Raw genomic sequence first — 16,834 nt, 5'->3', positions numbered from 1 at the left:
GACTACCCTACCATAGAATCTATATGCTAATCTTCTACTCTTACTTCGATTAAATCATCTCCTTTAAGCAACTTCTCAACCTCTACTTCTCCTACTTAGCCTGCTAGTACTTCAACCACCGCGAAACACTTCCCATCATGTCTTCCCTCACACATTGCTGCCCAACTATTGTATCGAATCAAAATGCATCTCTGTCGCACCTGAACCAATAAAATGTTACCGACTCTAAGCCTCTTCGAAGATCATCTTTCTCGAGCCATCAACATTAAAAATGCCCATTCGCAACCACAATCACTTACTCTTTTTGAGTCCAAACTCATTGACAAGACATGAGAATTTAATTTGTCCCACAACTTAACAACGTGAAAGATCCTTCAATACACTCACAACTCGAGACTATACGTCAAATCAAGTCAGAAATCAAGTACCCAATAGCAAACTCTTGAGTCATAAGCAAACTTTATTCGTCACATTCAACCCATCTGACACATGCCACATTCACATCATACTCATCATATAGTCACTTCCACTGCTGATCGAGCCAAGTATTCCACTCGTAGGGACATTACCGGACATATGAGTCAAAATGTACGAGTTACAACTGAAGCTACCGAGCTTAAGCTGCGGTCTAACCCCGGTCTCAAGTCCTCCAGACTGGCCCATCACTAAAATACAAAATACACATCTCGAACCTTGTTCATAGAATCACAAGCCAGCGATGCACAATTGATACTTAGTGCTCACATGCGCACACGAATGCGTGGAAGGAATTCAAAGTTTGAAGTTGAATCAATTTCGTACGATAGAATACAAGAAAGTGAAATTTTCCTAAGGTTTCGACAGCCTCTCGAAGATAAGTACATGCGTCTCCGTTCCGATCCGTAAGACTCTACTAAACCTGCTCATGACTCGTGAGACCTATGTCACCTAAAGCTCTGATACCAACTTGTCACGACCCAAAATCTCATCCGTCGTGATGGCGCCTATCTCAATACTAGGCAAGCTGACAATCTCAATAGACCACCATATCTTTTAAGTTTGAAAACATAATATCTAAATTTAGCGGAAGAAAAACTCACAAATACATATATAAACACTCCCAAAACTCGATGTCACTGAGTACATGAGCATCTAATATGAATACAAGTCTGGAAAATATGGTCTATAATAGTCTGAGACCAAATACAGTAAACAAGGAGATAGGGAAGGAGAGATAAGGTCTGCGAAACACGGCAGCTACCTCTGAATCTCCGAAAAATCAACTGTGCGAAAGAATCAACACCCGCTCTGTTACACCCCACATTTTCGTACGTGGAAGTACGTCATAAGTAAATTGATGAAAGCTCGAAAATGAGATGTTACATCCCGCATTTTCGTACGTTAAAGTTTCGTCATAGGTTAATCGATGTAAGTTCGAGAATGAGAATATTTTGGGATTATAAGTAGTACGCTATTTCAAACAAGTGATAAGTAAATTCGTGAAGGTGAGAGGGTAAGCGAATCGAAGAAAATGAGTTTCGTCGAAGTTTGACATTTTGGGATAAAATACGGTCCGAGCTATAATACCCGGTATTTATGGACCAGTGTCATACAATGTACCACATGGCCATAATAGTAAGGTGTACAAAGTGTGTTAAAATTGAGTAGTATTTTAAGCAATTTGAGATAATTCTTAATTATGTGGATAATTAGGTAATTATTGGTTAATGGAAGATTAACAAATTAATTAAAGAATTAAGTGGATAAATTTTGGATAGGCCTAACCCCCCCCCCCCCCAACATGGCAGCAAACCTACCCCAATTAAATGACTCATAATGTTATTTGGTAAGGTGGAAAAATTTGAGAACTCTTTGGTTCAAGTATTAGAAATAATCTATATGATATACTACAATTTAAAAGATATGTTTGATTTTAAAATGGATAACTCTTTTTACCAATTATAATCTTGATCTTTTCTTAGAATAAAAGGGAGAACATAACGTGTTTTTCCTAGTTATCATAGCAAATGTTTTGAGGGCACACATATAGCCACGAGGTTCAATCTTCCTCCTTTATCCATGGCGGCTTCACAGTGCCATTTCATAAAGGCAAACTACCAAATATTATATGTATTTGAAGATGCTTGGAAAGCACACAAAAATTACTTGAAGAAGATTAATATGCAACAACACACGATTTCCTAAATGATTGTTCATAAAATACCCCCTAATTTATTAAGGGGAAATACCTAGACTTGCTAATGGATGAATTCTCAAAAGGAATCTCATATGAGGCCTTGTAACGCTACGACAATGGGATTTTGCGATTCTAAGGAAATACGGTACAATCTTTCTTAAGAATATCGTATGGATTTTCCCCTACTTCGATCTGTCGTTACATGTTTTGCTGCAATTAACGTGTGTTAGAGGGATTGTCAAGAGAATCGGTTCGGGTATGTTAAGGCTAAGCCCTTCCTATATTTTGGCATGATCTCGTAATTACATGTGTTTGATAACGAGGCATAAAGAGAAGTTCATACTCCCGAATTTATATATATTATCCTAGTCTCATAAATTACAATATTCTCCTTATCGGGACTTCATATTTAATGGAGTATTGTCTTCTTCCGGTCAAGAGAGCAGAGAGCCTATATATACAATATTACAGTATTTTCATTACCATCGAGCTATAATCGATGGGCACGCCCCTATTGGGCAACCTCTGATCAGATGGTAAGTTATATACCGAGCCTACTGTGGCCGAGCGCCTATGAGCGAGCCCATTTGGCCTAGATACAGAGCCTAGTATGGCCGAGCACCTATGAGCGAGCCTACTACGGCAGAGCAGTTATATATACCGAGCCTTATAAGGCCGGACAGCTATTTACCTACTATATTGAGAGAGTTGAGTCAGTATCAGCAGGTGAGCATATCTTCAGATTATCTTTGACTCCCAGTTACTTTCAATTATTAAATTATCAGTTCAGTTTCAGCTTTCAGTATATTGCCTTACATACTCGGTACATTATTTCGTACTAACATCCCTTTTCTGGAGGCGCTGCATTTCATGCGTGCAGGTTCAGATAGACAAACGGGTAGACCTCCGCATTAGGTGTTGCCCGAGTTCAGCTGGATCATTAAGCTCCATGCCCTTCAAAGGATTACCACAAAACGAGTAAGGGTCATTGATAATGTGAAAAGATGCCAAAGATGAAGAGGTAAAACATCTATACGTAGATCATCATAGCACTAAATCTTAGTACTCCCCTAAAGGGGGAAATATGGAGTGATGTGGCATGAAATCAGAATTAAGTGGTTCTAGCAATCATGGAATGGTAAAGGAAGAATGCCGTAAAAATGAAAAAGAAATGAGATTACACTTATTCAACTACTACGTATATGCTACGATTCCAGAACATTATATAAACACGACGTCAAAGAAAGGAAGTAAGAGTTCCTGCCCGAGATGTTATTGATAAATAAGGAGCCAGTACGAGACATAAGTTAAGACAAAGGAAATAACCCAAGAAAGATTATGCGGAATATTGATATGAGAGTAGGCCAACGAATAATTAGTAGTTGATTCAGGAAGAGCCTAGTTATTTCTAGATAAGAGGATACAGACAAATCAATAGATCATGCTAGATAAACAAAGTGAACCCCAATATGGGGAATTCAGTCTCGCAGATATGACATTGTGACCTTGAGAAATATTCATATAGGAGTTGGGTTAGTTAAAGATACTGTATGAGTGTTATGGGAAGACAGTCAAAACTTCAATTCAGGAGCAACCGTACAAGCACATAAGTATGGAGGTAAGTAACTAAGGAATTTTATAGGTGAGTACGAACATCAAGAATTCCATTGGGTATACGATGTAATAAGCTCGCATATTTACTAGGGCCAGAAGGTATCCCTAAGTACTACAACAAAAGATTTGCTAAGGAAATAAGGAATAAGGCTTCAACCTAAGATCAGTAACCTAAATAGGGAATGGTCTTATAACAACAGTCTCACAATAACATTATATGTACTCCATAAGAAAGTGGCACCTACCGTGGCTAATAAACGGGAAGTAAAATCAGAAGTGATATTCAAGATCATATGAGAGGTATGGAATTCCAACATGCGTGGGAACTAAGATAAGTTAAGTATGCACGCAACAAGGGGGCATAAAGACCAGGAAAAGTAATGTCTTACATTTAAAGAAATCTGAGAAGGAACGAAAAGAATTATTCAATTAATGATCCAGAGTTAGTGACGTTATGAACGCACTTAAGAGTTCGGAGTTTTATACATCCAGCATATACGTTGACAATCATACAGCCGTAGAAAATTTTGGTATAAGTTAAAAGAAAGAATTGAGCCCAGGTCATAGACAAAGGATTGAATTGTTAAAGGATTGTATAATGGATATTCCATAACGCCCATGAAAGGCTAGAGTAATCACTAATACCAGGACTCGCAGATCAGAAGATAGCTTAAGCCTACATAAAGGCTGATCAGAAGGAAGAGAAAACTAAAGAGTTACGTCAACCAAGTAAATCACTCTTAATATCAGATGTACAAGAGAGATAGCACAATAACCATATTCTATAACGGCTCTACGATAAATCCAATTAGAAAAGTTTGAGCCTCATAAGAAGTCATTATGAAGCCCCCACCGGATTGTGTATGCACCAAAGGTGCAAGTATTGTAATAGAGCTTCAAGTCATGGATGTGAATTATACCTGTATGGAAGGGAGGTCATGAAAGAGATAGAATATGTGATATGAGACTTTAAGGAAAGTAAGGCAAAGGTGGACAACGTACGAGATACTCAAAAGCAGAAGGTTGTGAGTAGTTCATACTTCATATAGAAGGCTAGATGCACTGGGATTCAGTATTTAGGAGTGATAGCGACGTCGTCAGTTGCATATTTTCAAGCTCATGGTTTCTAGGTACTGAGAGGTCTAGTTAAGAAAGTAAAGAAGAGTTAAAGACGATGTGATGTCTCGCTTGGTGTTCCAGAATAACACAAGAAAATCTATGGTGCAAGCAAGTTGAAGGAAGGTTGCGAGTAATATAATTAGATATGTGTAGGTCGCAAGCTAAAGTATGGTAAAGCGACAAAGTTTTAGGAAGACAGGGTAAGGATAAGAAAGGGTGAGTGAGAAGGTGACGAGAATGGATAAGTCCTCGGCATTAAACCCACGAAAACGAGAGAGCTGATGGTTTCTCTAAGTTATAGAAAGCTCAGTAAAGCCTGAATGAACTCAAATGAGTCTAAGACTAGTAGCATTTAGAAGAGATGTAATGTTGCCCTGGTAATAGAATAAAGGGATAATTGTGATAGATGAGGGATGACGTTTGGGCCTGCGATTGAGTAATGATTTCATGAATTGTACAAGATTACGATACCCACGTAAGGTAAATCACATTGTAATGCTATGAAATACGGTTATGGAAGTATAGTATCGCCCCCGGGTGGATCAGTCTAATCATTAAATATTCCCCGATGAGACGTGAGCCCTAGTGGTAATGTTACATAAGAGGTCAAGTTATCGGTATTAAGGTGAATCAACAATGGATGGATAAAAGTTACAAAGTATGAGATGAGATTAGACCATCATTCTTAAGATAACCAGTAATGAAGAAGCATTAAAGGACTTAGATTTATACATATGGGATAAGCAATGAAAGTAACCTAAAGTTTGGTAGCAGACCTCAGTAACGATAAATCAAAGTAAGAGTTACGGTATAGTATGACCTACCTAAATGCAATAAAATCATGCGGATAGATAACCGGGTTTATGAAACAAGATATAGCAATATTGGTAAGTTCAACAAAGTACCGAGCAAAGAACTTCAGTATACCATAGATGCCCAGAGGGATATCTTATCAAGCTCTGTATATGTATACAAAGTGAAGCCTAGAGATTTTCTAAAAGCTAGAGGAAAAGGGAGAGAAGAGTCGCATATGCACACTTACAAGGTCAGAGTTGTACATGCTGCATGATGGAAGGTAGCAACAATTACGAGATTGGAAGGATTCCGACCACAAGTTGTGGCGTGAGAAAGAGGCCTAGAGGGGGGAATGCTCTGGCCTTTGAATTTATTCACAGAACAATTGCCTATGTCATGCCACAAACCTGGGGAGGCGTGGCTGGCACCCGGTGCCATGCTAGCCCGAGCAAACCACTCTGTAACTCATGATCGTTCGACCAAAACTAGAATATACATAGGTCGATTTGGTTGAACTCATTCCTTTTGTATCTATCATGGGCCAACATGGCCACGACTCATAATGTAAAAGCGTAAGTGGGAAAACACTGTATCACAGAAACATTTTTTTTTCTTAAAACATAAATACATATGGGCCGTCAAGGCCTCTGACATACTGTACAAAATGAACCTCTGTCTACAAAGCCTCTAAGATTATTTGACATCAAATGGGATAGGGTACCGGCGTACCCATAGGTCTGTAAAAAAACTCTGACACGATGACTCATAGACTCGGTTGCACTCCGAATGAGGTGGAGTCTTACTGATCCTTCGCTGAATACCAATTTCGTCTACTATGAGGGCTTGTCAAACTGATTCTACCCGTCTATCAGGACCTGCAGCACGACATGCAGCGTCCACCAATAAAACGGACGTCAGTACGAATAATGTACTAAGTATGTAAGGCAGGAAAGCATAAGTAAGAACAGTAATGTAAACAGGGATAGAGAATATACAACATGTGACATCTGGGTACCTCTGAGGGCTACTGACATGAAATACATGATACATACATATATATACATAAACTTTTAAAACATACGCCTTTACGGGCATCACCATCATCATATCGTACCCGGCCGTAATAGGCTCGGTAAAACATACCCGGCCATCATATGGCTCGGTAGAATCGTACCCGGCCACGTGGAGCTCGGTAAAACCCAACTGATCAGTGGTTGCACAATAGGTGTCGTACCCGGCCGACTATAGCGCGACTCGGTAGAGTAAAATAGATACATATATATGATGCATGCTGGACTCATTGGAATCACATTTTGAACCTTTTGGAGTGACGTAAGGTCGGTATCCTTCATACACGTTATTAGGATTAACTCTTCATCAAGAATCTTATAAGAATCAGAAACTATCAACAACATTGATAATATAAGAATAAAAGAAGTAACATCAATATCAATCGTTTCATAAGAAGGGCAGCAATGTAAGTACTGCTAGCTTCTAAGAGTAGAGTATCTTTGGGAGCTCGTTCATTACATTATGTACAATCGGAGTCGTGCAAAAGAATGAAGGGGATAGCCTCACATACCTGAACCCCTTAAGCAATTGAGACCTGAGCCGCATGAACCAGTGAGATAGAAGGTAGTGTTGTCGACTAGGGAATTATCAGAAGGTCACGTAACTCATCTTTTGGCAATGAGAAATTGAAAAAGGAAACAACATATCATCAAGATTAAAGAGGAGTTTATGGTTCCAAATGGTGTTGAGATTCTCAGGGACTGTTCTGGTTTTGGTAAGTTGGTTTTCAAAATCAACTTCTACAAATGGACTGACTGATCCTTCATCATCTTTGGACATAAGATCATGAGCATCTATTACTTCTACTATGAGCTTCATTCTCCCCCCCCCTCTTTTTTTTTTTGCAACTAAGAAATAACTCCTTTCAAGATATCTTAAACTCAACTCTCAAATAACCAGATTCTAATATTTAACAAAGACAGTAGTAAGCTAAAGGAAGGAAGTAAACAACTTTGTGTTTTTGTTTTTTTAGTGTGTAGTATCAAAGTGCATTGTACAAGAAAAGAATGATTTGAAGAAGAAGTTGTTGAATAGTTCTAGATGAAAGATTCTATGAAACGGAAATGGAGGGAAAGGAATAAATTTTTGGCAAAGTTACGACTGACTAAGAAATATAGTCCATGTGTTATCTAATTTGGTTGCCTAAAATGAAGAGTCATCATTTAATAATGCAAGGCTGCCACGTTGGTGATTATCCATCGCCGACATTTAACCGACATCTTAATTAATTAATCCCTAATTTCTTAATTAAATAATTAATTTTTTATTAACCAATAATCAACCAATTATCTCTAATTACTTAAAATACTACTCACTTTTAACATACTTTATATAACTTAATAAAATATACTTTACTATCATGGTCATGTGGTACCATATAAAATAAATACCTACACTATTATTTTTATCAAAACATCCATGTAAAATACATATATTTTCTCAACTTATAATTTTTCTAATCTCATATAAAGAGTACAAATTCTCGTACGCTTAATTCTTAAAATGGTAAAAAGATAACCTTCTTTTCTTGTGAGAAAATAACTTCTATTTTTACAATAAAGAAAATCTCATAAACTTTCTTATATTATGTGTATAATTTACCATATTCAAAAATAGTAATAATGGTAACTATCCAAAATTATACTTATAAAACTTTTACTAAAATACTCCACTTAAAAAAAAATACCACATTAACATAATATCTAACTGTATCAATGCTATTAAACTTACGGAATCTTACGGTCACAAATCCTCTGTAGAAAAGTACGGGATGTAACAGCCTAGATGGCAAGTAAAGTACTAAAGTATTCGAAAGACATAAGTTATGAAAATAATAAGTGCATCAGTCAACATTCGAGGACGAATGTTCCAAAGGGGGGAATAATGTTACACCCCACGTTTTCGTACGTGGAAATATGCCATAAGTAAATTGATGAAAGCTCGAAAATGAGATGTTACATCCCGTATTTTCGTACGTTAAAGTTTCGTCGTAGGTTAATCGACGTAAGTTCAGGAATGAGATTATTTTGGGATTATAAGTATTACGCTATTTCAAACAAGTGATAAGTAAATTGGTGAAGGTGAGAGGGTAAGCGAATCGAAGAAAATGAGTTTCGTCGAAGTTTGACATTTTGGGATAAAATATGGTACGAGCTATAATACCCGGTATTTATGGACTAGTGTCATACAAGGTACCACATGGCCATAATAGTAAGGTATACAAAGTATGTTAAAATTGAGTAGTATTTTAAGTAATTTGAGATAATTCCTAATTATGTGGATAATTGGGTAATTATTGGTTAATGGAGGATTAACAAATTAATTAAGGAATTAAGTGTTAATTTTGGATAAGCCCAACCCCCCCCCCCCAAACGTGGCAGCAAACCTACCCCAATTACATAACTCATAATGTTATTTGGTAAGGTGGCAAAATTTGAGAACTCTTTGGTTCAAGTATTAGAAATAATCTATATGATATACTACAATTTAAAAGATATATTTGATTTTAAAATGGATAACTCTTTTTACCAATTATAATCTTGATCTTTTCTTAGAATAAAAGGGAGAACATAACGTGTTTTTCCTAGTTATCACAACAAATGTTTTGAGGGCACACATATAGCCACCAAGGTTCAATCTTCCTGCTCCATCCATGGCAGCTTCAAAGTGCCATTTCACAAAGGCAAACTACCAAGTATTACATGTATTTGAAGATGCTTGGAAAGCATACAAAAATTACTTGAAGAAGATTATTATGCAATAACACACGATTTCCTAGCTCGATACACTGCATCTTTTTGGTGGATATTACTAAGAATTATATTCCCTATTCCCTAAACCTGGAATTCTTTTTTCTTGGAATTATCTCTTAATAAGAAAACAAAGATAAGTTAATTTATTTTAACTTAATGCAGGAATTGGGCTCACAAAATTGGAGGGTTGAAGCCTTTAGTTTTTAATTTACTTTTATTTAGTTGTCAAGTATCTTGAATCCTAGTATAGCGTAGTTTCCTATACAATTCTAGTCTTCATTTTATGTTTTCATATCGGATTCATAATTGATATTTTCACTGGAAGAAGATCTTTTAATATTCTATCTAGCAATAATTGACAAGCAACAGGTAAGATGACGATTAATTTATATATATATATATATATATATATCGGGACTTCATATCCAATTGAGTATTTTCTTTTTTCCAGTCATGAGAGCAGATAATCAATATATACAGTATTACAGTATTTTCATTACCATCAAGCTATAATCGATGGGTAGGCCCCTATTGGGCAACCTCTGATCAGATGGTAAGTTACATACCGAGCCTACTGTGGCCGAGCGCCTATGAGCGAGCCCAGTTGGCTGAGATACAGAGCCTAGCATAGCCGAGCGCCCATGAGCGAAGCCTACTACGGCAGAGCAGTTATATATATACCGAGCCTTGTAAGGCCGGACATTTATTTTACTTACTATATTGAGAGAGTTGAGTCAGTATCAGCAGGTAAGTATACCTCCAGATCATCTTTGACTCCCAGTTACTTTCAGTTATTATATTATCAGTTCAGTTGCAGCTTTCAGTTATTTTATCGCCTTGCATACTCGGTACATTATTTCGTACTGACGTCCCTTTTTCTGGGGACACTGCATTTCATGCCTGCAGGTACTAATAGACAGCTAGATAGACCTTCCCAGTAGACAAAGTCAAACATCAGCTTGGTTGGTAAGCTCCACTTCCTCAGAGTTACCAGGTCGATACCTTGGAGTCCATTTTATATATACAGGTTTAATGGTAGGTTGAGGCCCTGTCCCGACCATAGTATATCCATCAGTAGAGGCTTGTAGATATAACCTGTCAGTTAGTGCAGTATGTTGGGCTTGTTGGCCTTGTACGTATATTTTGTTGGTTTGTCAGCTGTAGTAGTTATGACGGCCTTGCCGGCCCAACTTTATATTGATGTTTAGTTCGCATTGGTTTCCATTCAGTTTTATATTTTGCTTCACAAATTGTCTTGCAATGTGGACTATGGCCAAAGTATGACATTATATGTTCAGAGCTCCTTAGTCGCAAGTTGGTATGCAAGGATAGATGAGGCACCGGTGCCGGTCTTGCCCCTCAGGCTCGGGGCGTGACAAACTTGGTATCAGAGCAGTTATGTCCTAGGGAGTCTACAAGCCGTGTCTAGTAGGGTCTTGTTTATAGATGTGTGGTACACCACATTATATAAGCAGGGGACTACAGGGCATTCAGGAGTTGGTTACCCTTCTTCCAAATCTAAATCGTGTTGTAGAACTGAGTTATAGGAAATTTGAGTTAAACTTACGTTGGCATTTGCATGCATAGATGATGATGACTAGGAAGACTACGGCTAGCCAGAGGAGAGATACAGTGGTAGGTGAGGGGACTAGCAGGGTACCCCCAGTAGATGGGGCCCAATCGGAGGCCCAGAGAGAACCCCTACCCAGCCATTACCGGCTCCTCTACCACATGAGGATTTTCCTAGGGAGACCGCACATCTAATTCTCCCTCCGCTTCCATCAGATCAGGACTTGAGGAGTGCGGTGCATTTGTTGACACAGTTGGTAGCTACCCATCAACAGGCTAGGGGACCCGTTAGTGTAGGATCTTCTGAGGGGTCTAGGAGTTCAAGGGTCTGAGAGTTTATTGCTTTGAGTCCCCTAGAGTTCACGGGGACAGATCAGAGGGAGGACCCGTAGGATTTTATAGATAAGCTTCACAGGATCTTTCGGGTTATGCATACCACAGAGAAAGAGGCAGTTGAGCTAGCAGTTTTTCGACTCCGATATATAGCCATCCTTTGATATGAGGGATGGGAGAGGTTCAGGGGACGTGATGCACCTTCAGCTGTTTGGGAGAATTTTTCGGATGCCTTCCTTGACTAGTACTTACCGCGGGAGATCCGACAGGCTCGAGTCGATCAGTTTCTAGCCTTCAAGTAGGGCAATATGAGTGTTCGAAAGTATAGTCTCCGTTTTGACTCATTGGCCCGATATGCACCATCCATAGTTGCTACTATGTGGGACAGGATCCACATGTTTATAGCAGGGTTGGCCCCAAAGTTGACCGAGGCATGTGCCACCGCTGCACTACAGGATAGTATGGATATATCCCGAATTCAGGCATTCACCTAGAATATAGAAAGGGGTAGGCCTTGGCAGTAGGGTACGGAGAGGACTGAGTCAGGGCAGCGTAAGAGGATGAGATTTGCCAGGTCTCAGAAGCAGTCTCAAGGTAGTTATATGCCCCAGTACTTCGGATAGCCACCTAGGCCTCCACCACCTCAGTTACAGGGTTACAGGTATGACTGTTATACTCAGTCAGGACCAGGTGAGAGCTCACGGGCATCAGGTTTGCAGCGACAACGAGGTTCAGGGCAGACATGGTCATTTCCGCTGCGGTGTGATATTTATGGTAGAGGACACTTGGTCCAATGCCGAGCCAGTTCTGATGCTTGTTATACATGTGGACGTCCAGGGCATATGATGCGAGATTTCCCAAATAGAGATTCTGGGGGTATGGCATAACCAGCGAATTCAACAACAGGATCATCTATGTCTGTGCATCCTTTAGGGCGCGAATCTCAGTCTTCGGCAAGTAGAGGTCGAGGCAGAGGTAGAGGTTCCAGTTCAGGTGGTAACTAGAATCGTAGCTATGCTTTAGCAAGTCGACAGGACCAGGAGTCTTCACCAGACGTTGTGACAGGTATGTTGACCATTTTCTCTCACGATGCTTATGCCTTGATAGACCCAGGATCTACTTTATCGTGTATTACCCCATTTATCGCGGGAAGTTTCGTATAGTGCCTGAATTACTAAGTGATCCTCTTGCCGTATCTACACCGGTCGGAGAATCGATTATTTCTAGACGGGTTTACCGAGGTTGTAGGTAACAGTTTGTGGTCGTCACATCTCAGCCGACCTAGTTGAGCTAGAGATGTTGGATTTTGATGCTATCATGGGCATGGACTGGTTGACAGCTTGCTATGCCACAGTTTATTGTCGAGCAAAGACAGCCAGATTTCATTTTCCGGGTAAGCCAGTCCTTGAACAGGTAGGTAATACAGCGACACCCAGAGGTAGGTTTATTTGCTATCTGAAGGCGAGGAAAATGATCGCAAAAAGGTTCATTTATCATATTGTGTGAGTTAGAGATGCATATGCTGAGATACCTACACTTCAGTCTATTCCAGTAGTAAAAGAGTACGCGGATGTATTTCCAGATGAATTTCCAGGTGTTCCTCCAGAGCGAGAGATTGATTTTGGCATCGATTTACTTCCGGGAAATCAACCAATATCCATCCCTCTGTATAGAATGGCACCTGCCGAATTGAAGGAGTTGAAAGAGCAGTTAAAAGATTTGCTGGAGAAAGGTTTTATAGGGCCCACTACCTCACCTTGGGGTGCACCGGTATTGTTCGTACGGAAGAAAGACGGCTCGCGGAGGATGTGTATCGATTATAGGCAGCTGAACAAGGTAACTATTAAGAATAAGTATCCACTTCCAAGGATAGATGACTTGTTTGATCAGTTGCAGGGAGCTAGATGCTTTTCAAAGATAGATTTGAGGTCGGGGTACCACCAGGTCAGAGTTCGGGAGAAAGATATTCCCAAGACAGCCTTCAGGACCCGATATGGCCACTTAGAGTTCCTTGTCATGTCCTTCGGGTTGACGAATGCGCCTGCCGTATTTATGGACTTGATGAATAGCCTATTCCGTCCATTTTTAGATATGTTCGTGGTAGTATTTATTGATGATATTCTAGTTTATTCACGTTCAGAGGATGAGCATGCAGATCACCTGCAAGCGGTGCTCCAAACCATTCATGATAGTAAATTATATGCTAAGTTTTCTAAATGTGAGTTCTGGTTGAAGTCTGTAGCATTCTTGGGGCACATTGTATCCGATGGAGGTATAAAGGTAGACAATCAGAAGATTGAGGCTGTGAAATCCTGGCCTAGACCTACCATTCTGACAGAGGTTCATAGCTTTCTAGGCTTAGCAGGATACTACCGGAGGTTCGTAGAGGGTTTTTCTTCCCTTTCGGCACCATTGACAAAGTTGACGCAGAAAGTAACTAAGTTTCAGTGGACAAAGGCTTGCGAGCAGAGTTTCCAAGAGCTTAAGAACAGGTTGACCTCAGCGCCAGTTCTAGCACTTCCAGAGGGTCCAGATGGTTATGCCATGTATTGTGATGCCTCAGGTGTCAGGTTAGGATGTGTCCTGATGCAACATGGGAAAGTAATAGCGTATGCTTCAAGGCAGTTAAGGAAGCACTAACGGAATTATCCGACCCACGACCTCGAATTAGCTGTAGTTGTCTATGCACTTAAGATATGGCTGCATTATTTATATGGCGTTCATGTTGATGTATAGATCATAAAAGCCTGCAATATATCTTCAAGCAGAAAGAAATGAATTTGAGACAAAGGCGATGGCTTGAGTTATTGAAAATTACGATGTTAACATTCTCTACCATCCAGGCAAAGCTAATGTGGCAGCAGACGCCTTAAGTCGCCGATCTATGGGTAGCTTGGCACATGTAGAGGCCGAAAAAAGAAACTTAACTAGAAAAATTCATCAATTGGCTTGTTTGGGGGTTCGGTTAGTAGACTATGGCAATGATGGAGTTGTACTCCAAAATACTGTAAAAGCATCTCTCATAGCTGAAGTAAAGGAGAGACAGTATGAGGATCCAGAGTTGGTCGAGTTGAGAGAGCGAGTTCCGCAGTAGAAGAAGTCATTGTTAGAGATCAAGGGAGATGGAGTTCTCACATATATGGGTCATCTGTGTGTTCCATATGTAGTAGGACTACGAGACAGGATTATGTCAGAGGCACATTATTCGTGGTACTCCATTCATCCTGGGTCGACGAAGATGTACCATGACATTAAGGATGTGTACTAGTGGAACGATATGAAGAAGAACATTGCTGAGTTTGTCGCTCAGTATCCTAGTTGCCAGCAGGTGAAGGTAGAGCACCAGAAACCCGGAGGGCTAATGCAGACTATAGAGATCCTGACGTGGAAATGGGAGGCGATAAACATGAACTTTATCACGGGTTTACCTCGTTCTCATCATAAGCTCGATTCCATATGGGTGATAGTCGATAGGCTCACAAAATCAGCTCATTTCCTGCCGGTCAGATCTACATATACAACAGAAGACTATGCAAAGTTATATATTAAGGAGATAGTCCGGCTACACGGGGTACCAGTATCTATTATATCTGACCGTGGGGCCCAGTTTACAGCATATTTTTAGAGGTCATTTCAGAAAGGTCTAGGGAGTCAGGTGAATCTCAGCACACCTTTTCATCCACAGACTGGTGGACAAGCCGAGCGCACAATTCAGACACTCGAGGATATGTTACGAGCATGTGTGTTGGATTTTAGAAGAAGTTGGGATGAACATCTACCTCTAATCGAGTTTTCATATAATAACAGTTACCACTCCAGTATCCAGATGGCTCCATACGAAGCTTTGTATGGACGTAAGTGCAGATCTCCTAGAGGGTGGTTTGATGTTGGAGAATCTAGGTTATATGGGCCAAACCTGGTCCAGCAGGCCGTAGAGAAAGTAAAGCTTATCCGGGAGCGACTGTCGACAGCCCAGAGTCATCAGAAGTCATATTCTGATGTGCGGCGACGAGACTTAGAGTTCGGGTTAATAACTGGGTATTCTTAAAAGTGTCGCCTATGAAGGGCGTGATGAGGTTTAGCAAGAAAGGCAAGCTTAGCCCATGGTATATTGGGCCTTATAGGATCATTCGGAGAGTGGGACACGTAGCTTATGAGTTAGAATAGCCATCAGAATTGGAGTCTGTCCATCCGATTTTTCACGTATCTATGTTACGGAAGTGCATTGGCGATACTACCCGGGTGGTGCCCACGGATGATGTACAGATTACAGAGGACTTGTCATACGAGGAAATTCCGGTTGCCATCCTAGATCGACAAATCCGCAAGCTACGGAATAAGGAGGTAGCCTCCGTGAAGGTTTTATGGAGAAGCAAGAATGTGGAAGAGATAGTGTGGGAAGCAGAGGAAGAAATGAAGTCTAAATACCCCCATCTATTTCAAACTGAAGATATGGATCGAGGTGGGATACCTCAGCACAGCTCTATTCTGGACAGTAGGTCATCAGGTAGGCTCTTATTGTTGATTTTCAGAATTTATAATGGACAGCTGTGTGAAGCCAAGTGTTTCTATTTATAGACATTGGCCATGTATGGCATGTATAGTATGTTTTCCGGCTGCGTATAGGTTGGTTTTAATCTAATGTATGGAAGAGACCGTGGTAACGTTTTCCCAAAGTCTCTAATAATAAACATTCGAGGACGAATGTTTCTAAGGGGGGAAGAATATTACATCTCGCGTTTTCATACGTTAAAGTTTCGTCGTAAGTTAATCAACATAAGTTCGAGAAGGAAATTATTTTGAGATTACAAGTATTATGCTATTTCAAAAAAGGAATAAGTAAATTCGTGAAGGTGAGAGAGTAAGCGAATCAAAGAAAATAAGTTTCGTCAAAGTTTGGCAATTTGGGATAAAATACGGTCCGAGCTATAATACCCGATATTTATGGACTAGTACCATACAAAGTACCATATGACCATGATAGTATGATGTATAAAGTGTATTAAAAATGAGTAGTATTTTAAGTAATTTGAGATAATTCTTAATTATGTAAATAATTGATTAATTATTAGTTTAACGGGAGATTAACCATGTAATTAAGGATTTATGGATAATTGTAGGTGGGGACAAAGCCCCCCCACGTGGCAGCAAGTGGAGTAAGATTTAAGTGACTCTTGCCTTAGACAATTTAATTAGTAGGCACATGGACAACATTCTTAAGCCATTTACACGTATGAAGTGGAGTTATATTAGTCATCTCTAACTTATCTTGAAGGCATATCAAATTCATTTTTGGCAAAGGAATTATATAGAAAGGCAAAACAAGGAACAAAAGTGAGGAAATTGTGGAATTCATGTGAGACTTCATGTTACAATAGCAACGGCAGTTCTTAGATTTGTAAAG

The 16,834-nt window shown here is 39.7% G+C and overlaps 1 long non-coding RNA gene across 1 annotated transcript; it reads right to left on the bottom strand.

The window, feature by feature from the left end:
- Window positions 1-6,296: 6,296 nt before the first annotated feature.
- On the bottom strand, window positions 6,297-7,884 carry LOC142173351 (uncharacterized). Its single transcript, XR_012703115.1, has 2 exons — window positions 7,287-7,884; window positions 6,297-6,579 (listed from the first exon to the last, which is right to left on the bottom strand). It is a non-coding gene; the product is annotated as an uncharacterized LOC142173351 (long non-coding RNA).
- Window positions 7,885-16,834: the final 8,950 nt, after the last annotated feature.

This window comes from Nicotiana tabacum, chromosome 19 (assembly GCF_000715075.1).
Source record: "Nicotiana tabacum cultivar K326 chromosome 19, ASM71507v2, whole genome shotgun sequence".
Taxonomy (NCBI): Eukaryota; Viridiplantae; Streptophyta; class Magnoliopsida; order Solanales; family Solanaceae; genus Nicotiana; species Nicotiana tabacum.
This window is presented reverse-complemented; position numbering and strand designations above follow the sequence as displayed.